The sequence below is a fragment of the Medicago truncatula genome, chromosome 4 (genome assembly GCF_003473485.1).
Source record: "Medicago truncatula cultivar Jemalong A17 chromosome 4, MtrunA17r5.0-ANR, whole genome shotgun sequence".
NCBI classification, from domain to species: domain Eukaryota; kingdom Viridiplantae; phylum Streptophyta; class Magnoliopsida; order Fabales; family Fabaceae; genus Medicago; species Medicago truncatula.
In genome coordinates this window covers 15,865,647-15,886,718 of record NC_053045.1, presented here as the reverse complement: position 1 = coordinate 15,886,718, position 21,072 = coordinate 15,865,647, and positions in this window count along the sequence as shown.

The window sequence follows — 21,072 nt, the reverse complement described above, 5'->3', positions numbered from 1 at the left end:
GTAAAGAACAGAAATGTAAAGATCAAGAAATGTCAAGTGCAGAAAAAATAAGAACAATAAGCTTAGAACAAAGTAAAACTTTGATTTCAATTTATAGTAAGTTCAAAAATATTCCAAAATGCTTTACAAGACTAATTTGTGGCCTATTTATAGCCTAGAGCCTCAGAAAAATCATTAATCTCGGATTACAAACCAATAATGAGCAAATTCATAGAGTTTGTAACATCTTTTTCACGGTGGGGAGCGAGAAGGCTGGGGTGGATGTAACACCCCGTTACCCAAAATCAATTTAATAATAAATAAATCATCATCAGAGTAAATCCTAAACGGGCATGTGTTAGCCGATATTTGTGAAAACACTATCATTTAATGCAGTCAAGGGTTTGACTTGAAGAAGATGGACTTAGCTTTGTGAAGAAATCTATCGAAAATATATATATATATATATATATATATATATATATATATATATGCATGTCTTCAGCAAGAATCGAAGAAGCCCGCTTAGTTTGGTGATTAAAGGAAGTTATCGAAGCGCCTTCAGACGTTGTAGATGAGATCAAGCAGTTGGCAACGGCTAGGTTCGATTTTCAAATCGAACAGATATGATTAGGTAGTTATAGGACTATTTGTATAAATAGTAGTTTTTCTTAGAAAAAACAGGTCACAATTCGATCATACTAAAAAATTACACTCAATACTGTCCGTATGGAAGCGACAAACGAGTCACAAGTTGCAAAGTATGAATCTGTGCACCAACTTTCATTAAGTCTTTACAAATTCAATACAGTTGTTTAAAACATCTTTGCAATTTAAACCTTTTTCGAAGTATTTTCTTCTATTGTCATTCTTTATAGAATTTCGATTGGATTCAACACGGGTTGGATTCAACTCTTTACATTTTGCTCTTGTCTTTTACTTTAAACAAGAATACTTTACGAACAAGTATTACGTTTACATTCAAATCATAAAAGCACAATATGCTCCTAAGATTTACTGGTTGATCTTGCAAGTAAACATTATTGAAACCAGCGGTTGTTTACCAAAAATCAGTGTAAACAAATTGGCACGCCCGGTGGGACCTTTTGTGCTTTTAAACTTTGAAATCTTTTCAATTCTGAAATTGTTGTTGGTCTGCATTGTGTATGCGTTTAAGGAATAACAAATTACTTCCTGAAATGACGCGTCCTCCTATCGTTTCTGGCACAGCGGCATCGAACGCTGCTTCCACTTCAGGAACAACGACCAATCAAACAATTCCGACGGGGTCTACGCAACTTAACCAAAATAGTAATATGACTCATGTATTGGAGCCCGTAGACACCCCAGCAGATGGAAATGTGACTTCACAAACGTCACAGGCCAGTAAGTCGAATACTATGGCCAATACTACTTTAAGAAGCAGCCCAGCGGTTACAACGGCTGCTCAAACTAGCCAGGCTGCGGGAAATATGTTTTCTCAAGGGTTTCTTAATTTGGGAAACAATGGAAGAGGACCCTATGGGATGCCAACCTCTTCGACTCAAATTTCACATACAAATACGACCATACCACCATTGTCTAACCAAGGAGAGAATGTCTCATTTGGTAGATCTCAACAAACTTTTATCCCATTTGGTTCGCCTCAACAATCGTTGACCAACGCATCGATGAATGCGCTAAGGCAAACTATGGCAGATACTAATCACGATATGGTCAATATGGTGACTCAACAAGTCACCACGGTCATCAATCCTTTAATCAAAGAAACCAATAGTAGTTATCAAGCCCTATCACAACAAATGGGGCGAATAGCAGATTTTCTGGGCGCGCCCCAAGTGTGCGTCACGCCGGCTGTGCAAAATACGAATGCCCGGCGGAGAGAAGCGTTTGTCGAAGAACGGCAAACCAAACGCCCGAAAATCAGGCGCAAGAAGTGCAGCCTGAGATACCAGAAGAACCCGCTAGGATTCCTATAATGGTAAACAGAAACCAGAATGCGGACCAAGTGGTCATGTAGGCCCGTAGGAATAACTACGAGGGCCAAAATAACATAGCGAATATAGTCGAAGCATTGCTGGCCCAAAATGGTTTCAATACTGGATTGCACTGTCCAAATTTTGTTTCAGCGTTGTCCGAATTCGTATTAGAAACGGAGATGCCCAGAAACCACAAAATCCCCAAATTCACCAAGTTTGCTGGGGAAACGAATGAGTCCACCGTCGAACACATTGCTCGATATATTATGGAGGCTGGAGACTTGGCAAACAATGAGAATTTAAAATTGAAATATTTTCCAAGTTCTCTGACAAAGAATGCATTCACATGGTTCACAACTTTGCCTCCACACTCTATAGTTAGTTGGAATCAATTAGAGAAGGCTTTTCATGAGCAGTTTTACATGGGCCAATCTAAAATTAGTTTGAAAGAGTTGGCCAGTGTTAGACGAAAAACGTATGAGTCAATAGATGATTACTTGAACAGATTTCGACTCCTTAAAGCCCGATGTTTCACCGTTGTGCCAGAACACGAACTGGTTGAAATGGCCACAGGTGGCTTAGATTATTCTGTTCGAAAGAAATTAGATACACAATATCTTAGGGACATGGCGCAATTAGCAGATAGGGTTCGCCAAGTCGAAAGGCTTAAGGCTGAAAAAGCCAGAACAAATAGGTTCCCTAAGAAAGAGAAAGTTGCTTATATCGATACTGGAGATAGTGAGCCAGAATTCGATTGGGGGTCAGATTCTGTAGAAGATAACGAAATAAATCTTGCAGAATTGAAAGATGGGCCACCTTACACTTGTAAAGTATTGAGGCCATCGAACGGGAAAAACGTAGAGGAACCCAAAAACGATAAATATCCCCCAAAAACTTATACTTTTGATGTGTCTAAATGCGAAGAAATATTTGATCTTCTAGTTTCTGATGGCATAATTTTAGTGCCAGATAATATGAAACTCCCTCCTCTAGATCAGAGGAAGAAAAGGGGTTTTTGTAAATTTCATGGTTTTTTAGGCCATAACTTATCCCGTTGCACTCGTTTCAGGGATTCTGTGCAGAAGGCTCTCGATGAAGGTGTTGGAACAAAATGTGTTTCACAATGAACCTTATTAAGTTTTGATGATAACAAGGTATTAAAAATTGTCAATTGGTTATTACTAATAATTGTTCAAGTGTACAGGACCAAAGGCTACTCAAGTTATTTCAATAGGTCTTGGAAGAACAATGGAATGTAAAAGAAATTCTGAGCATCTGAAGAAAACTGCTCCTGAAGCTGAAGTGCTTCTGAAGTAATGACGTCATCAGAAGCAGAAGGTCTTCAGAAGCAAAAGTTTTCATCAGAAGCAATATCTTCACCAGAAGCTACGTTTGATCCTTTAATCAAACTGAAGATTCAAAGTAGCTGATTCTCAATTCAGTCTTATCCAAGAAGAACGAAAAATTGAAAGGGAGGTATCAACGGATATATGGATAGCACTGAGCACTTGTCTCTCGTTAATAGAGTTGACAAAGTACAAGTGTACAACCACTACCTCCACTACTCTGTTTTCTGTCTACGCTACAAGACAAAACAACAGCCATGCCTGCAGAATTTGTACACTCAAGATGGGAATGAATTTGAAGCTTATTCTTCAAAGGACTACACCCAAATCAGGCAAAGGATCACTGGTGGATAATCAAAGGATTTCAAACGACTCTTTAGACGTGCTGATTATCTCAATGTCTCTTTCACGCCTCTATATAAAGGAGTGAAGACTTGAAGATTAAAGAGAGAGATACATAAGTTCAAAAGCGCCAAAACTCTGTCAATTTGATTCTACAAAGCACACTGAATTTCTGCACTGATTTGATACATCTTAGAAATTCAAAGTCTAGAGTCTTTTCTGTATTGTATTGTGAACACCACTGATTGTATATCAAGTGTTCAATTCAAACTCAATTCTCTGTATTTTTGTTTGATTAGAAGTCTCTTGCCTGCGTGCTTGAGCATTAGAAGTCTCTTGCTTAGTGCTTGAGCATTGGAAGACTCTTGCGTGTGTGCTTGAGCATTTTTGTGAAGTCTCATACTTAGAAAGTATTGAGCAGTTGTAATCTTTGTGATTATAGTGAAATCTCCTTGGAAGTGCAAGGGGGACTGGACTACTTCCGTGTTGTGGAAGGAACCAGGATAACTGCTTGTGTCTTTGTCTTTCTTTTCTCTGCTCTGTTCTTTTCCGCTGCAATCTGACTCTGATCATTTCATCAGAAGCAATCAAACTGCTTCTGAAGTTTTATCAGAAGAAGTATTTTTTAAGAGAAAAAGAAAACACAATTCAACCCCCCCTTCTTGTGTTTTTCACCTTCAATTGGTATCAGAGCCTGCTCTGTTATCACAGCACTTAACCGTGTTACAGTTCAAGATCTATTAGAAAAACATGTCTGGAGATGAGGAATCAGTTACTACAAAATACACAAGTGTCAAGCATGACTATGATACTGCTGACAAGAAAACAGACTCTGGAAAAGCTCCAAAGTTTAATGGAGATCCAGAAGAGTTTTCATGGTGGAAAACTAATATGTACAACTTTATCATGGGATTGGATGAAGAGTTATGGGACATACTGGAAGATGGAGTTAATGATCTGGATTTGGATGAAGAAGGAGCTGCTATAGACAGAAGAATACATACTCCTGCTCAAAAGAAGCTTTATAAGAAACACCACAAGATAAGAGGAATCATTGTGGCTTCTATACCTCGCACCGAATACATGAAGATGAGTGACAAATCTACTGCGAAGGCTATGTTTGCTTCTCTATGTGCAAACTTTGAAGGCAGCAAGAAAGTAAAAGAGGCTAAAGCTTTGATGCTAGTTCATCAGTATGAACTTTTCAGAATGAAGGATGATGAGAGTATAGAAGAAATGTACTCAAGATTTCAAACTTTAGTTTCTGGATTGCAAATACTGAAGAAAAGCTATGTTGCTTCTGATCATGTTAGTAAGATTTTGAGAAGCTTACCTTCAAGATGGAGACCCAAAGTAACTGCTATTGAGGAAGCTAAGGATCTAAATACTTTAAGTGTTGAAGATCTTGTTAGCTCACTCAAAGTGCATGAAATGAGTTTAAATGAGCATGAAACCTCTAAGAAGAGTAAATCCATTGCTTTACCATCTAAAGGAAAGACCTCAAAATCTTCCAAAGCCTACAAAGCCAGTGAATCTGAAGAAGAATCACCTGATGGAGATTCTGATGAAGATCAATCTGTAAAGATGGCTATGCTGTCCAACAAGCTTGAGTATCTGGCAAGGAAGCAGAAGAAATTTTTGAGCAAGAGAGGTAGTTACAAGAACTCCAAGAAAGAAGATCAGAAGGGATGCTTCAATTGTAAGAAGCCTGGTCATTTCATTGCTGATTGCCCTGATCTTCAGAAGGAGAAGTTTAAAGGCAAATCCAAGAAATCAAGCTTCAACTCCAGTAAATTCAGAAAGCAAATCAAAAAGAGCTTGATGGCGACCTGGGAAGATTTGGATAGTGAATCTGGTTCTGATAAAGAAGAAGCTGATGATGATGCTAAGGCAGCCATGGGGTTAGTGGCAACAGTATCATCAGAAGCAGTATCAGAAGCTGAATCAGATTCAGAAGATGAAAATGAGGTATATTCCAAAATCCCTAGACAAGAACTTGTTGATTCTCTAAAAGAACTTTTATCACTGTTTGAACACAGAACCAATGAGTTGACAGATTTAAAAGAAAAATATGTTGATTTGATGAAACAACAAAAGTCAACTCTATTGGAACTGAAAGCTTCTGAAGAAGAACTCAAAGGGTTTAACCTCATATCAACAACATATGAAGATAGACTCAAGAGTCTTTGTCAGAAGCTACAAGAAAAATGTGATAAAGGTTCAGGCAATAAACATGAGATTGCCTTGGATGATTTTATTATGGCTGGAATAGACAGAAGCAAAGTTGCTTCTATGATCTACAGCGAATACAAGAACAAAGGCAAAGGAATTGGATATTCTGAGGAGAAATCCAAAGAATACAGTCTCAAGAGCTACTGTGATTGTATCAAGGATGGATTGAAATCCACCTTTGTGCCTGAAGGTACAAATGCTGTAACTGCTGTTCAGTCAAAACCTGAAGCTTCTGGTTCACAGGCTAAGATCACATCAAAGCCAGAAAACCTTAAGATCAAGGTGATGACAAAATCTGATCCTAAAAGTCAAAAGATTAAAATTCTGAAAAGATCAGAACCTGTTCATCAGAATCTGATTAAACCAGAATCTAAAATCCCAAAACAAAAGGATCAGAAGAACAAATCAGCTACTGCTTCTGAGAAAACAATACCAAAAGGTGTCAAACCTAAAGTATTGAATGATCAGAAGCCACTCAGCATTCACCCTAAGGTACAAGGGAGGAAAAGTAAAACCTCCAAAACTAACCCAAAAGGACCCATGAAGATATGGGTACCTAAATCTGAATTGGCCAAAAATGCAGGTGTGCTTAAGGGCAAGAGAGAAACAAAGGTCATGGTACCTAGACAACGGATGTTCAAGGCACATGACTGGAGAGAAAGCTTTGTTCCTTACCCTTACAATGAAAGATGGAGGAGAAGTGAAGTTTGGTGGCAACCAAACTGGAAAGATCATTGGTACAGGTACTATTGGTAATTCCTCCATCTCAATTAATAATGTGTGGCTAGTAGATGGTCTGAAGCATAACCTATTGAGCATTAGTCAATTTTGTGACAATGGGTATGATGTAACGTTCAGTAAGACCAATTGCACACTAGTCAACAAGGATGACAAATCCATTACATTCAAGGGAAAGAGAGTTGAGAATGTCTATAAAATAAATTTCTCTGATCTGGCTGATCAGAAGGTAGTTTGCCTTCTGTCAATGAATGATAAAAAAATGGGTATGGCATAAAAGGTTGGGACATGCTAATTGGAGATTAATTTCTAAAATTAGCAAGTTACAACTGGTCAAAGGATTGCCTAACATTGATTATCATTCAGATGCACTTTGTGGTGCATGTCAGAAAGGGAAAATTGTGAAAAGTTCTTTCAAATCTAAAGACATTGTATCAACCTCCAGACCCTTAGAATTACTCCATATTGATCTTTTTGGTCCAGTTAACACTGCATCTTTATATGGAAGTAAATATGGATTAGTCATTGTTGATGATTACAGCAGATGGACTTGGGTAAAATTCATTAAAAGTAAAGACTATGCATGTGAAGTGTTTAGCAGCTTCTGCACTCAAATACAATCTGAAAAAGAATTGAAAATTTTGAAAGTCAGAAGTGATCATGGTGGAGAATTTGAAAATGAGCCATTTGAACTTTTTTGTGAAAAACATGGGATTCTCCATGAGTTTTCTTCTCCTAGAACTCCACAACAAAATGGGGTTGTAGAGAGAAAGAACAGAACCTTACAAGAAATGGCCAGAACCATGATCCATGAAAACAACTTAGCTAAACATTTTTGGGCAGAAGCAGTCAATACTTCATGTTATATTCAAAATAGGATCTATATCAGACCTATGTTGGAGAAAACAGCATATGAACTCTTTAAAGGAAGAAGACCCAATATCTCTTACTTTCATCAGTTTGGATGTACTTGTTACATCTTAAACACTAAAGACTATCTAAAGAAATTTGATGCCAAGGCTCAAAGAGGAATCTTTTTAGGTTACTCTGAAAGGTCAAAGGCATACAGAGTGTATAATTCAGAAACACAATGTGTTGAAGAATCTATGCATGTAAAATTTGATGATAGAGAGCCTGGAAGTAAAACTTCAGAGCAAAGTGAAAGTAATGCAGGTACAACTGATTCTGAAGATGCATCAGAATCTGATCAACCTTCTGATTCTGAAAAGTATACAAAAGTTGAATCTAGTCCAGAAGCTGAAATCACTCCAGAAGCTGAGTCTAATTCAGAAGCAGAATCTAGCCCAATAGTACAGAATGAAAGTGCTTCTGAGGACTTTCAAGATAACACTCAGCAGGTTATTCAACCTAAATTCAAGCACAAATCTTCACATCCTGAGGAGCTAGTCATTGGAAGCAAAGATAGTCCTAGAAGAACAAGATCACATTTTAGACAAGAAGAGTCATTAATAGGACTGCTTTCAATAATTGAGCCTAAAACTGTTGAAGAAGCTCTCTCAGATGATGGATGGATATTAGCTATGCAAGAAGAGCTAAATCAATTCCAAAGGAATGATGTGTGGGATCTGGTACCCAAACCCTTTCAGAAGAACATTATTGGAACAAAATGGGTATTCAGAAACAAGCTGAATGAACAAGGAGAAGTAACCAGAAACAAAGCCAGACTTGTTGCTTAAGGCTACAGTCAACAAGAAGGCATTGATTACACTGAAACATTTGCTCCAGTTGCAAGATTGGAAGCAATCAGGTTACTTCTATCCTACGCAATTAATCATGGCATAATATTATATCAAATGGATGTCAAAAGTGCCTTTCTTAATGGTGTCATTGAAGAAGAAGTGTACGTTAAACAACCTCCTGGGTTTGAGGATCTTAAGCATCCTGACCATGTTTATAAACTTAAGAAATCACTATATGGCTTGAAACAAGCTCCCAGAGCTTGGTATGATAGACTAAGTAATTTCTTAATTAAAAATGATTTTGAAAGAGGACAAGTTGACACAACACTCTTCAGAAGGACTCTTAAGAAAGATATTTTGATTGTGCAAATATATGTTGATGATATAATATTTGGTTCTACTAATGCATCTCTTTGCAAAGAATTTTCTAAGTTAATGCAGGATGAATTTGAAATGAGTATGATGGGAGAATTGAAATTCTTTCTTGGAATTCAAATCAACCAAAGTAAAGAAGGAGTATATGTTCAAGCTAGAAGTTCAAGCTAGAAGATTGTAAAGTGATGAACACTCCAATGCATCCAACCTGCACCTTAAGCAAAGAAGATACTGGAACAGTAGTAGACCAGAAGCTATACAGAGGTATGATTGGTTCTCTATTATACCTCACTGCATCTAGACCTGATATTTTATTCAGTGTATGCTTGTGTGCAAGATTTCAATCAGATCCTAAAGAATCTCATTTAATTGCAGTTAAGAGAATCTTCAGGTATCTGAAAGGAACAACTAATCTTGGACTCCTGTATAGGAAATCCCTAGATTATAAGTTGATTGGATTCTGTGATGCTGATTATGCTGGTGATAGGATTGAAAGAAAATCAACCAGTGGAAATTGTCAATTCCTGGGAGAGAATCTGATATCCTGGGCAAGCAAAAGACAAGCAACTATTGCTATGTCTACAGCAGAAGCAGAATACATTTCAGCTGCAAGTTGTTGCACACAACTACTTTGGATGAAACATCAGTTGGAAGACTATCAGATTAATGCTAACAGTATTCCCATTTATTGTGATAATACTGCTGCTATTTGTTTGTCAAAGAATCCAATTCTACATTCAAGAGCCAAGCATATTGAAATCAAACACCATTTTATCAGAGACTATGTTCAAAAAGGGATTTTAGATATACAATTCATTGATACTGAACATCAATGGGCTGATATATTTACAAAACCATTATCTGTTGAAAGATTTGATTTTATTAAGAAAAATTTGAACATGCATTTTGTGTCTGATTGAAAAATTGCTTGCCTCTGAATAAGAAGTTTGCTTCTGAAGTTTATTCAGAAGCATTTGGTTCATCAGAAGCTCTTAACTGAGGTTCTGAGGAAAATGTGCTTCTGAAGATGACGTCAGCACTAAAACTTCAGAAGTGGTATTCTTTGCTTCTGAATAGCATGGTTAGTGGGAACGTTGGTAGTTACTTTATGTAACAGCTGTCCCATTACCCAAAAGGTAGTTTTCTGAAGAGTCTCTGACGTGGTCTATTTGTATTGGAGTATAACAAAAAGGGCAATGATGTTTTATTTGCTTTTTAACATACTTACACGCGCCCCCAATTTGTCATTAATGCTGTGTTTGTTTGTCCCTTCTGAATTGCAAACGTTTTAATAAAAACACTAAGTCAATTCACACACTTCTCACTTCACAACAAACACTTTCTATTTTCTTCTCAACCCTCTGCGAAAGTAAGCGCATTCACTCAACCTCTCAAAACACCTTAGAACCCTAAAACTACTTCAAATCAATGGCATCTTCAAGTTCTGCTGGTGGTTCGTCATCAAATATGGATATAGATACTCCAGCATATGAGATCAAAGGAAGAACTATGTCTATTGAGGAATGGGAGTTAATCATTCAAGCGGAAAATCCAGTGGATTTCGCTTCTCTAACTCACCATGGGTGCGACTTGGTAAAGTTCTACAAGAAGTAGAAGCTGATGAGTTACTTCAGTCTTCTCAATGGTCCTACTTACGAAGTGCTGGTCAGACAATTCTGGGTAAGAGCTTCAATTTTTGACAAAGTTGCTGCTAAACAAGAAAAAGCTCAGTTGATTCTGGTTGATCCTACTTTGGAAGGAAAAACCAGAGAAGAAATGGGTCTACTCGCCTTCACTGGGACTGAGATTAGATCAAACGTCATGGGGATTCCTGTAACAATCAATGAGCAAGTGATTGCTCAAGCCATGAGAAGGGATGCTGCTGGGACATACGATGGAGAAGAGATTCCTAACCCCAGAACAAGCCCTTGGAAGGAAATAGTAAACAACACTATCTACGGATCAAAGGATGCTAAGCCTTACAGCACCTTAAGCATGGAAAAGAAAATGCTGCTGAAGATCCAGAATGAGAACATCTTTCCCAAAGGTGGAGGAAATGATCAACCTTCACTTGGTCACAAAGTCTTTCTGCATCATACCATCTCTTAGGAAACAACAATGAACGTTCCCAAGTATATGTTTAAATACATGATCAAGGAACTCAAGAAGAGTCAGATGGAGAACAGGAAGTACGTTCCCTATGGAAGGCTGCTCTCCATAATCTTTCAAGGAGGAGGACTCCTAAGTGCCCTGAAAGACGTGGGCATTTATGATAATCAGAAGCTGGGAGCAGTCACAGGAAAAATAATCAATGGGGCAACTCTGGTCAAGATGAGGCTGATTTCAACTTGCAAGAAACTATTCAGCATGGAGTAACTCTGCTTTCTCAAGCCCTGAAGAATAAGCAAGCTTCAGGAGCCACATCATCAGATCCTTCTACAAAAGCTCCAGAAGCACCTCAGTCAGAACCTCTTTCTTCATGTAATCCATCCAAAGCTCCAACTTATACTCAGTTTCCTACTCTACCCTCTTCACCCTCTTCATCATCCACAGAATCAGATGACCAACCCCTTAGCCAACACATAGACAAACTTCTAAAAACCAAACCTACCAAACTAACAGAATTTGGAACACTTGACTATGAGAGAACTCAAATAGAATTTTCCAAAAATAGGATTAAACTGTGTGAGAAATTCAATTTGCCTACTACTCATCCACTATATCCAGATATTCCAGAACCTGTTAGTATACAACAACCTGAACCTAACCAAAAACCTACCCAAACAAACTCACCAAATAACCAAACTCCACAAAAAGCCTCTGAAGTAGTTTCAGAAGCAACTACTTCAGAAACCCCCCAACAACAAGAAAACTCAACCCTTCACAACTTAGAAAAACATCTAGGTGGTGAAATGCAACCAACACCCACAAAGGCCTCTAAGACAGTCCCTGGAAAGACTGTGTTAGAAAACCAACAAACAGAAACCATCCCTGAGCAAACTGTTCCTGAGCAAACTGTTCCTGAACAAGATGCTTCTGAACAAGTTGCTTCTGAACAAGTTGCTCCTGACCAGCAAACAACTTCTGACCAACATATAGCCTCTGACCAAACAACAGAACCAGAACAACAACCAGAGCCACCAATAATAGACTTAACCTCTGACCAACCTTCCACATCAAATACAACTCAATCTGAACCTTCAACCATCCCTGACAGTATCCTTGAGACTGAGTATATAGAGGAACAGCTGATCAGACTTAGTGATGAGATTCAGGCACTGATTCTTCGCAGAACAGTTCCTGTACCTCCTATTCACTATTATGATCAGTGGATGGATCTGGAGAAGAGCTTTGTTGATCTGATGAGTCAGCTCAGAACAAAATATGTGTCATCTTACTCTGCTATGCTGAAGAAGCTATTGGATGATATGCATGAAGTAGCTAAGGAGAAAGAGCTGAATTTTGTGCCTCTGCTGGACATCTCTCCTTACTATCCAGAAGAAGAGTACATCACAAGGGCTGCAAGAATTCATGCTGGGCATAAAAGGAAATTAAGGGAAAAGGATGAGCTACTTCAGAAGAAAGATGATCAGATCAAGTATCTCTTAGAATAGTTGTATAAGCAAGCCCAACCTTAGTTGCACACCCAACACTAGCTTGTTTTTTACTTTTGTTCTTAGTAGCTTTGTCTTTGTATCTTAACCTTTCTTTATATATATTATCATTGTTTCTGGATCTTGTGCTTTTTCACCTTCAATATGTTTTGCTCTGAAATACTATTTTTTTTTAAGGTTTATATGTTTATATGCTCTGCTACTCTTTCTTTTGTTTTTATTCTTTTTGTTGATGACAAAAGGGGGAGTAAATGTATAGTATTTTTAAGGCACTGAGCCCCACTATAACCACTTCTAATTTTTTTTTTAAATACTTCTGATCTGATTTTTATGAGTATTTTATTGAAATTTAATTAATAAGAATAGAACTCAGGGGGAGCTTACAAACCTCACCTTAAAGATCTATTAGACTCAGGGGGAGCTTACAAATCTCTATCCCAGTGGTCAACTTATTAATTAGATCAACAACAATTGAACATTTTAAATACTATTGTTTGTCATCATCAAAAAGGGGGAGATTGTTGGAACAAAATGTGTTTCACAATGAACCTTATTAAGTTTTGATGATAACAAGGTATTAAAAATTGTCAATTGGTTATTACTAATAATTGTTCAAGTGTACAGGACCAAAGGCTACTCAAGTTATTTCAATAGGTCTTGGAAGAGCAATGGAATGTAAAAGAAATTCTGAGCATCTGAAGAAAACTGCTCCTGAAGCTGAAGTGCTTCTGAAGTAATAACGTCATCAGAAGCAGAAGGTCTTCAGAAGCAAAAGTTTTCATCAGAAGCAATATCTTCACCAGAAGCTACGTTTGATCCTTTAATCAAACTGAAGATTCAAAGTAGGATTCTCAATTCAGTCTTATCCAAGAAGAACGAAAAATTGAAAGGGAGGTATCAACGGATATATGGATAGCACCGAGCACTTGTCTCTCGTTAATAGAGTTGACAAAGTACAAGTGTACAACCACTACCTCCACTACTCTGTTTTCTGTCTACGCTACAAGACAAAACAACAGCCATGCCTGCAGAATTTGTACACTCAAGATGGGAATGAATTTGAAGCTTATTCTTCAAAGGACTACACCCAAATCAGGCAAAGGATCACTGGTGGATAATCAAAGGATTTCAAACGACTCTTTAGACGTGCTGATTATCTCAACGTCTCTTTCACGCCTCTATATAAAGGAGTGAAGACTTGAAGATTAAAGAGAGAGATACATAAGTTCAAAAGCGCCAAAACTCTGTCAATTTGATTCTACAAAGCACACTGAATTTCTGCACTGATTTGATACATCTTAGAAATTCAAAGTCTAGAGTCTTTTCTGTATTGTATTGTGAACACCACTGATTGTATATCAAGTGTTCAATTCAAACTCAATTCTCTGTATTTTTGTTTGATTAGAAGTCTCTTGCCTGCGTGCTTGAGCATTAGAAGTCTCTTGCTTAGTGCTTGACCATTGGAAGACTCTTGCGTGTGTGCTTGAGCATTTTTGTGAAGTCTCATACTTAGAAAGTATTGAGCAGTTGTAATCTTTGTGATTATAGTGAAATCTCCTTGGAAGTGCAAGGGGGACTGGACTACTTCCGTGTTGTGGAAGGAACCAGGATAACTGCTTGTGTCTTTGTCTTTCTTTTCTCTGCTCTGTTCTTTTCCGCTGCAATCTGACTCTGATCATTTCATCAGAAGCAATCAAACTGCTTCTGAAGTTTTATCAGAAGAAGTATTTTTTAAGAGAAAAAGAAAACATAATTCAACCCCCCCTTCTTGTGTTTTTCACCTTCAGAAGGAAGATTGAAATTCGGAGAAAAGGCTAAAGCAACAACTAAGCCTGAGGTCGAATCTTCTAAAAAGGCTGAGTCCATGTACGCTGAAGTAGTTGGAATAAACATGGTAGATGTTGCAGAATCAAGCGACGGCAAACTGTTATCGGGAAGAGTTTTACCTGATGATACTGAAATGGTTACTGAAGACCATGTTCGAAATACCAGTTTGGTCACTGAGGACCAACTCCAGAAAAATGTAGAAAGGGCATATCCTAAGGCTAAGGAAGATCTGGTTGATTTTCTGAATCGCTGCAAGATTTCAAACACCAACGCCATGCTTTGTCCAAGGTGTAGCGCAGTTTTTGATAAAGAAGCCGCTAAAACAATCGAAGACTCTCAGCCACAGGCAAAGTGGAGGGGAAAAAAGAAAGATAATCGCCCTAAATTTAATTTTAACAAAAGGGGTACCCCGTATAAAGATCATTCTGCTGGAAATTCTCAAAAGAGAAATTGGAGAGGAACTTTCAATCCATTTGCAAATTCCCCCACTGACACTTGGGTCTTTTCAGGAGGAAGAAAATCTGGTTATTCTGCCCCTCCATCCAAATGGGTAAAGAGAAAGGTTCCTACTCCTCAACTCGATGCGCCAGAAGTGCCTACCAGGTATTCTTATAATAATAATTACAAAGGTAAGCAACCTATGACGCGAACTCAATGGCGTAGGTATCAGCGCCAGAAAAAAGCAACAGCGTTGCAAGACATCACCAATGTTGACAAAGGAGAGGATAAACAGAAAGCTGTGTTCGAAATGGTTAAAAAGCCAGCAACAGAGAGAATCTCACCCCCATTGTCAATTTTGAAGAAAGACCATCCCAAGGAGGATGAAGAAATGACTTCGAATTTCACTGGATCTGACCCTAGTCTCGACATAGTATGCAACGTGGTGTCTATCCTACCTGTGGAATATGACGTTCAATCAGAAATTAACGAAGTCGAAAGTGATTTCGTCGACGAAATGGCAACTCACAAACCACTATGTTATTATGTCATGAATAATGGATGTGTGGAAGAGCAACATGCAGTATTTGAAAAACCAGACACTTCGATGAAGTCGCATCTCAAGCCTTTGTTTATTCAAGCCAAAATCAATGGCGTGGGAGTAAATAAAGTGTTAGTTGATGGTGGAGCCATAGTCAACCTACTTCCTCAATCATTCCTGGGAAAGATTGGAATCTATGATTCTGATTTAAAGCCTCATAATGTTATTCTCACTAACTATGAAGGCACTTCGGGAAATTCGTTAGGTGCTATCGAACTGGAATTGGTGGTAGGTAGCACAAGGAGGATAACAACATTTATGGTGGTCCCATCAAAAGCAAACTTCAATGTGCTGCTGGGTAGAGAATGGATACATGGCGTGGGTGCAGTCCCCTCTACGGTGCATCAAAGGATTGCCATATGGAAGGAAGATGGGCTAGTTGAGAACGTGGAAGCCGATCAAAGTTATTTCTTGGCTGAAGTAAACACTATTACCAAGAAAAATTTCCATAAGCAACTGGCACATATAGCCCCAGTCATATCTCCAAGAGCCAAAAAGATAACTTCGAATGACGAAATGTACTCCATGAAATTACAACCAGAAGCGGGGTTCGTGTGGGAGAAAGAATTTAGAGACCATGACTTTGTAATGGTCAACCAACAGGAAGTTCAGATGGAGAACGAAGGTTTGCTCGAAACTAGAGCCCAAGCATACAAAAAGGTTGCTGATAGCCTTATACCTAACATTTCCGAGTATGTTACCCCACCAACTGGGGGGGGGGGGGGGGGGTCCAAAAATTTGAAATTATGTCTGAGCCCAATATTTGGGAGAAAATTACGGCCTACTTGGCCGAAAACGAATTCCAAACGGCCAAAGAGGCCGAATCTTTGAAGCAAGAGGAGATCGAGAAGCTCGCGGACAGGTCCACAGACGACGGTGTCGAAGACCAGAAACTGGATTGCATTTATGATGATGAACCATTAGGCTTCGAAGAGGATCCCATGGGATCCACTACAAAAATGAAAGCGCAAGATCCCCTCGAAGAAATTGATTTGGGAGATGGTACGGTTAAAAGACCTACTTATGTAAGTGCCAAAATCCCTGAAGGATTCAAAAGTCAAATTGCAGAGCTATTAAAAGAATACAAAGATTGCTTTGCATGGGATTACAACGAAATGCCTGGTTTAAACTGGGAAGTGGTGGAATTAAAATTACCAATTCGACCAGACAAAAAGCTTGTCAAGCAAATTCCTCGTCGTTTCGCTCCACAGATCCTACCAAAAATCAAAGAAGAGATCGATCGACTACTGAAATGCGGCTTTATTAGGCCTGCAAGGTATGTAGATTGGGTAGCAAATGTAGTTCCAGTTAAAAAGATAAATGGAACCATAAGGGTATGCATAGATTTTAGAGATTTGAATCTCGCTACCCCTAAAGACGAATACCCAATGCCGGTAGCAGAAATGCTAGTAGACTCAGCGGCGGGTTTCGATTACTTGAGTATGCTAGATGGATACTCTGGTTACAATCAAATTTTTTTTGCAGAAGAAGATATCGCTAAGACCACATTTCGATGCCCAGGCGCATTAGGGTGTTATGAATGGCTAGTAATGCCATTTGGTCTAAAAAATGTTGGTGCTACGTACCAGAGAGCGATGAATTTAATGTTCCATGATTTCATAGAAAATTTTATGCAGGTTTATATCGATGATATTGTAGTAAAATCTTCTTCAGAAGAAAGACATTTGGAACATTTACGCCAGTCATTCGAAAGGATGAGGCAATATGGACTGAAAATGAATCCTTTAAAATGTGCATTTGGGGTTTATGCAGGTGATTTCTTAGGTTTCGTCGTGCATAAAAAGGGAATCGAGATTAACCAAAACAAAACCAAGGCAATAATCGAGACCAAAGCTCCTTCCACGAAGAAAGAGTTGCAGTCTCTACTAGGAAAGGTCAACTTTCTCCGGAGGTTTATATCAAACCTAAGTGGCAAGACACAAGCTTTCTCACCACTACTCCGACTAAAGAAAGATGATGTTTTCAAATGGGAACCAGAGCACCAAAAAGCTTTCGATGAAATCAAGTCATATTTGGTAAATCCTCCGGTTCTTTCTCCTTTGTTGAATGACAGGAGAATGAAGTTATATATAGCAACGTCAGATGGTACCATAGGAAGTATGTTAGCACAAGAGGATGAACATGGCACGGAAAGGGCCATCTACTATTTAAGTCGTGTACTTAATGATGTTGAAACGAGATATCATCCTAGTGAAAAACTTTGTTTGTGTTTATTCTTCTCATGTACAAAACTTAAGCATTATATAAAGCCTTTTGACGTCTATGTTTATTCTCATTTTGATATTATTAAGCATATGTTGTCAAAACCAATTCTACATAGAAGAGTCAGAAAATGGGCCTTAGCATTGACAGAATATTCATTGACTTATCAATCATTAAAAGCTGTCAAAGGCCAGATCGTAGCCGATTTTATTGTAGATCATTCAGTAGATGAAGTTTTGACAACTGAAATAGAGAACCATCCATGGAATTTATATTTCGATGGTTCTAGTCATAAAAATGGTACTGGCGTGGGAATAGTGATAATCTCGCCCAAACACCATGTATTTAAGTACATGTTTCGAATCAATCAGCTTTGCTCTAACAATGAGGCTGAATATGAAGCCTTAATCACGGGTCTAGAAATCGCACTCGAACTGGGGGCAAGACACATCAAAATCAAAGGAGATTCTGAACTTGTCCTTAGACAGATGACAAAAGAATATAGGTGCGTTAAGGAAAGTTTGGTCACCTATCATGCAATAGCTAGCAGATTGTTAAAACAGTTCATCCAGGCGGAAATTCGCCACGTACCTCGAACGGATAACCAACATGCAAATGATCTGGCACAGAGGGCCTCTGGATACAAAATACCGAAGGACCAGATGCAAGAGCCGATAGAGATTAGAAACAGATGAAATTCGATGGAATCATTCCCTAGCAAATCGTTAACGCCAAAACTTGGGGGGATTGAAGCAAGTCAAAAGTCCATAAAAGGTACAAATTTTGTCGAAATTTTTGTCATTAACAATTTAAACGAAAATGATTGGCGAAAACCCATAGTGAAATATCTGGAAAATCCAGATGGAACCACCTGTCGAAAAGTGAAATACAGGGCTTTAAGCTATGTAATAATGGGCAATGAATTATTCAAAAAGACTTCGGAAGGAGTTTTGTTAAAATGCCTAGGAGAAACAGATGCATATTTGGCTGTTTCGAATACACACGACGGAAGTTGTGGAACGCACCAAGCAGGCCACAAAATGAAATGGCTTTTATTTCGACAAGGTTTATATTGGCCAACTATGCTAAAAGACTGCATAGAGTTCGCAAAAGGATGCCAAGGATGCCAAAAATATGCTGGAATTCAGCGCGTCCCAGCAAGCGAACTTCATTCGATAATCAAACCTTGGCCATTTAGAGGATGGGCTTTGGATGTGATAGGGGAAATTAAACCCACCTCATCGAAAGGCTATAGATACATTTTAGTAGGAATAGATTATTTCACGAAATGGATAGAAGCAATCCCTTTAAAAGATGTTACTCAAGAGGAAGTTATAAGTTTCATCCAGAAGTTCATCATCTATAGGTTCGGTATTCCAGAAACCATAACCACAGACCAAGGATCCGTATTCACTGGTCGAAAGATGTCGAAATTTGCCGAAGATACAGGCTTTAAATTGCTAACTTCGACACCATACTATGCACAAGCAAATGGACAGGTGGAAACGGCAAACAAAAACATCATCGCCATTATCAAACGAAAAATAAAGGCGAAGCCAAAGAATTGGCCTGAAATTTTAGGCGAGGCTTTGTGGGCATGTCGAACCTCTCCCAAAGAATCGACAAACACTACGCCTTTTAGGTTAACATTTGGTCATGATGATGTGCTACCAGTAGAGATTTTGCTGCAATCAGTCAGAATCCAAAGGCAATGCGAAATACCAATTAATCATTATTGGGATATGGTCATGGACGAATTGGCCGATCTCGATGAAGAAAGATTAACAGTGTTAGAAGTCCTTGCAAGACAAAAGGAAAGGGTAGCAAAAGCATATAACAAAAAGGTAAAATCGAAGTTTTTCGCCCAAGGAGATTTGGTATGGAAAGTCATTTTACCAATGGATAAGAAAGATAGAACTTTGGGAAAATGGTCACCCGGATGGGAAGGACAATGGCAGATATTGAGAGTCTTTTCGAACAATGCATATGAGATTGAAGAATTAAATGAAGATCGAAGGATTTTACGAATAAACGGAAAGTACTTGAAGAAGTATAAACCGACGTTACAAGAAATTAAGATCATACAAGAGTAATTCGAAAAGACAAATTCAAACATAGCATTTCATAAGGCCAACTAATGGGCGGTTTACACAAAAGAAACTTCAAAATGGGCTCTAAAAGAGCGCAAAGTAAACCATTACAAAAGAAATGCTATAAACAAGAAATTAGAAAATTCTAAAAGGATTTTCCTTCGATGGAATGACCTACATAAGTTGGCCAAACCCAAAAAGGTCGAGAAACCATCGAAGCTCACTATCAAGGCGACATCTAAGGCAGAAACGCGGGAGATTGTACAGTTCATCCTCAGCAGGATGAAATCCTCGATAGTTGCGCCTTAGTCCATCTCCAGGGCAGTTGTGCCAGTTGTTGCAGAATCGACGGCGAATTAACTGGGGGGGGGGGCAGCAACCTTTTGTACCAGCCTGAAACGAAGCGGAAATGGGAATCCCCTCCTATTATCTCCCTGCGATAACGCGCAACATTTTTCGTCTCCAAAAGAGACCAAAAGTCATTGAAAAGTTCAGTGGCATCAGGAGTGATACCGTCAATCGCCCTCAGCATTACATCAAAGTAAAGAGCGCTCACAGAGCCAGCGTCCATAGCATTCCTAAGCAAACGCTTGACGGTAGGAATGCATGGCTCAACATCCAGCATGTGTTGAGTACATCTCAAAATACAAAACATGGGATTCCCATGTTCCCATAAACGAAGCTTGAAATCCAACTTCGGATGGGTAGGTTTCAGATCGGTGAGTAGCCTGATACAATCCTCACCAAAGGCTCTGGAGACCTTACGGTCTCTACAGAGAGCAGCAATTCTCTTGTTTTGTCTTTGAAAACTAAAAAGATCAAGCATGTTGTGCTTGGCAACCCTTGCAGCAATGTCTATGATCAGGTCATCACTCAAGCAACTTATAAACTCCATGAAGAAATGTTGTTTATGGGAAAAGTGTTTAATGAACACGAAGAAAGATAAGTGAGAGATAAAAAACACAAAACAAAGAGGATGGTATTTATATAAGTGGGAAGTTGAAAAGTGGTTTTTTCTCTTTGAAACATAAGCGACGGTTCCTTTTCCTGATCATCATAGATCATAAGAAGACACGTGGCAACTAGAGTAAAACCGTGATTCAAAGAGCCTTGGAAAGGAAGTTGTAAAAACTGTATGTTTATCTTCCCTAAAAAAAAAAAAGAATCTCATAATTAGATTTTTGGAAGAGTTATGGTTTCCAAGACAAGCTAATCCTACCAAGTTAAGAAAAGACTTGTTAGTTTCTCATCATTATAAGTTATCTTGAGATTTGTTCCATTAAAAAAAGCAAGTAGAAGTATGTATATAAATTGCATATAAATAACCAAATAAAGTATTGTGTTAATGTTAAAAACGGTTTCTAAAACCGTTACAAAATAAATACATGCACAATAAGAAGGAACAAAATAGAAACTAAAACTCCCATAATGAATTCGATACAAAAATGGTTTACATCTTAAAGCCAGAAGTAAGGTGATACAGTTGTTGTTTTAAACCATCGAGTTTTTCGTCAAGAGCTTTGCCATGATCAGTGAGGAGCGCTATTTCCTGTTGGGAAGATTTCGATTCCTTGATCTTCTTGATGGC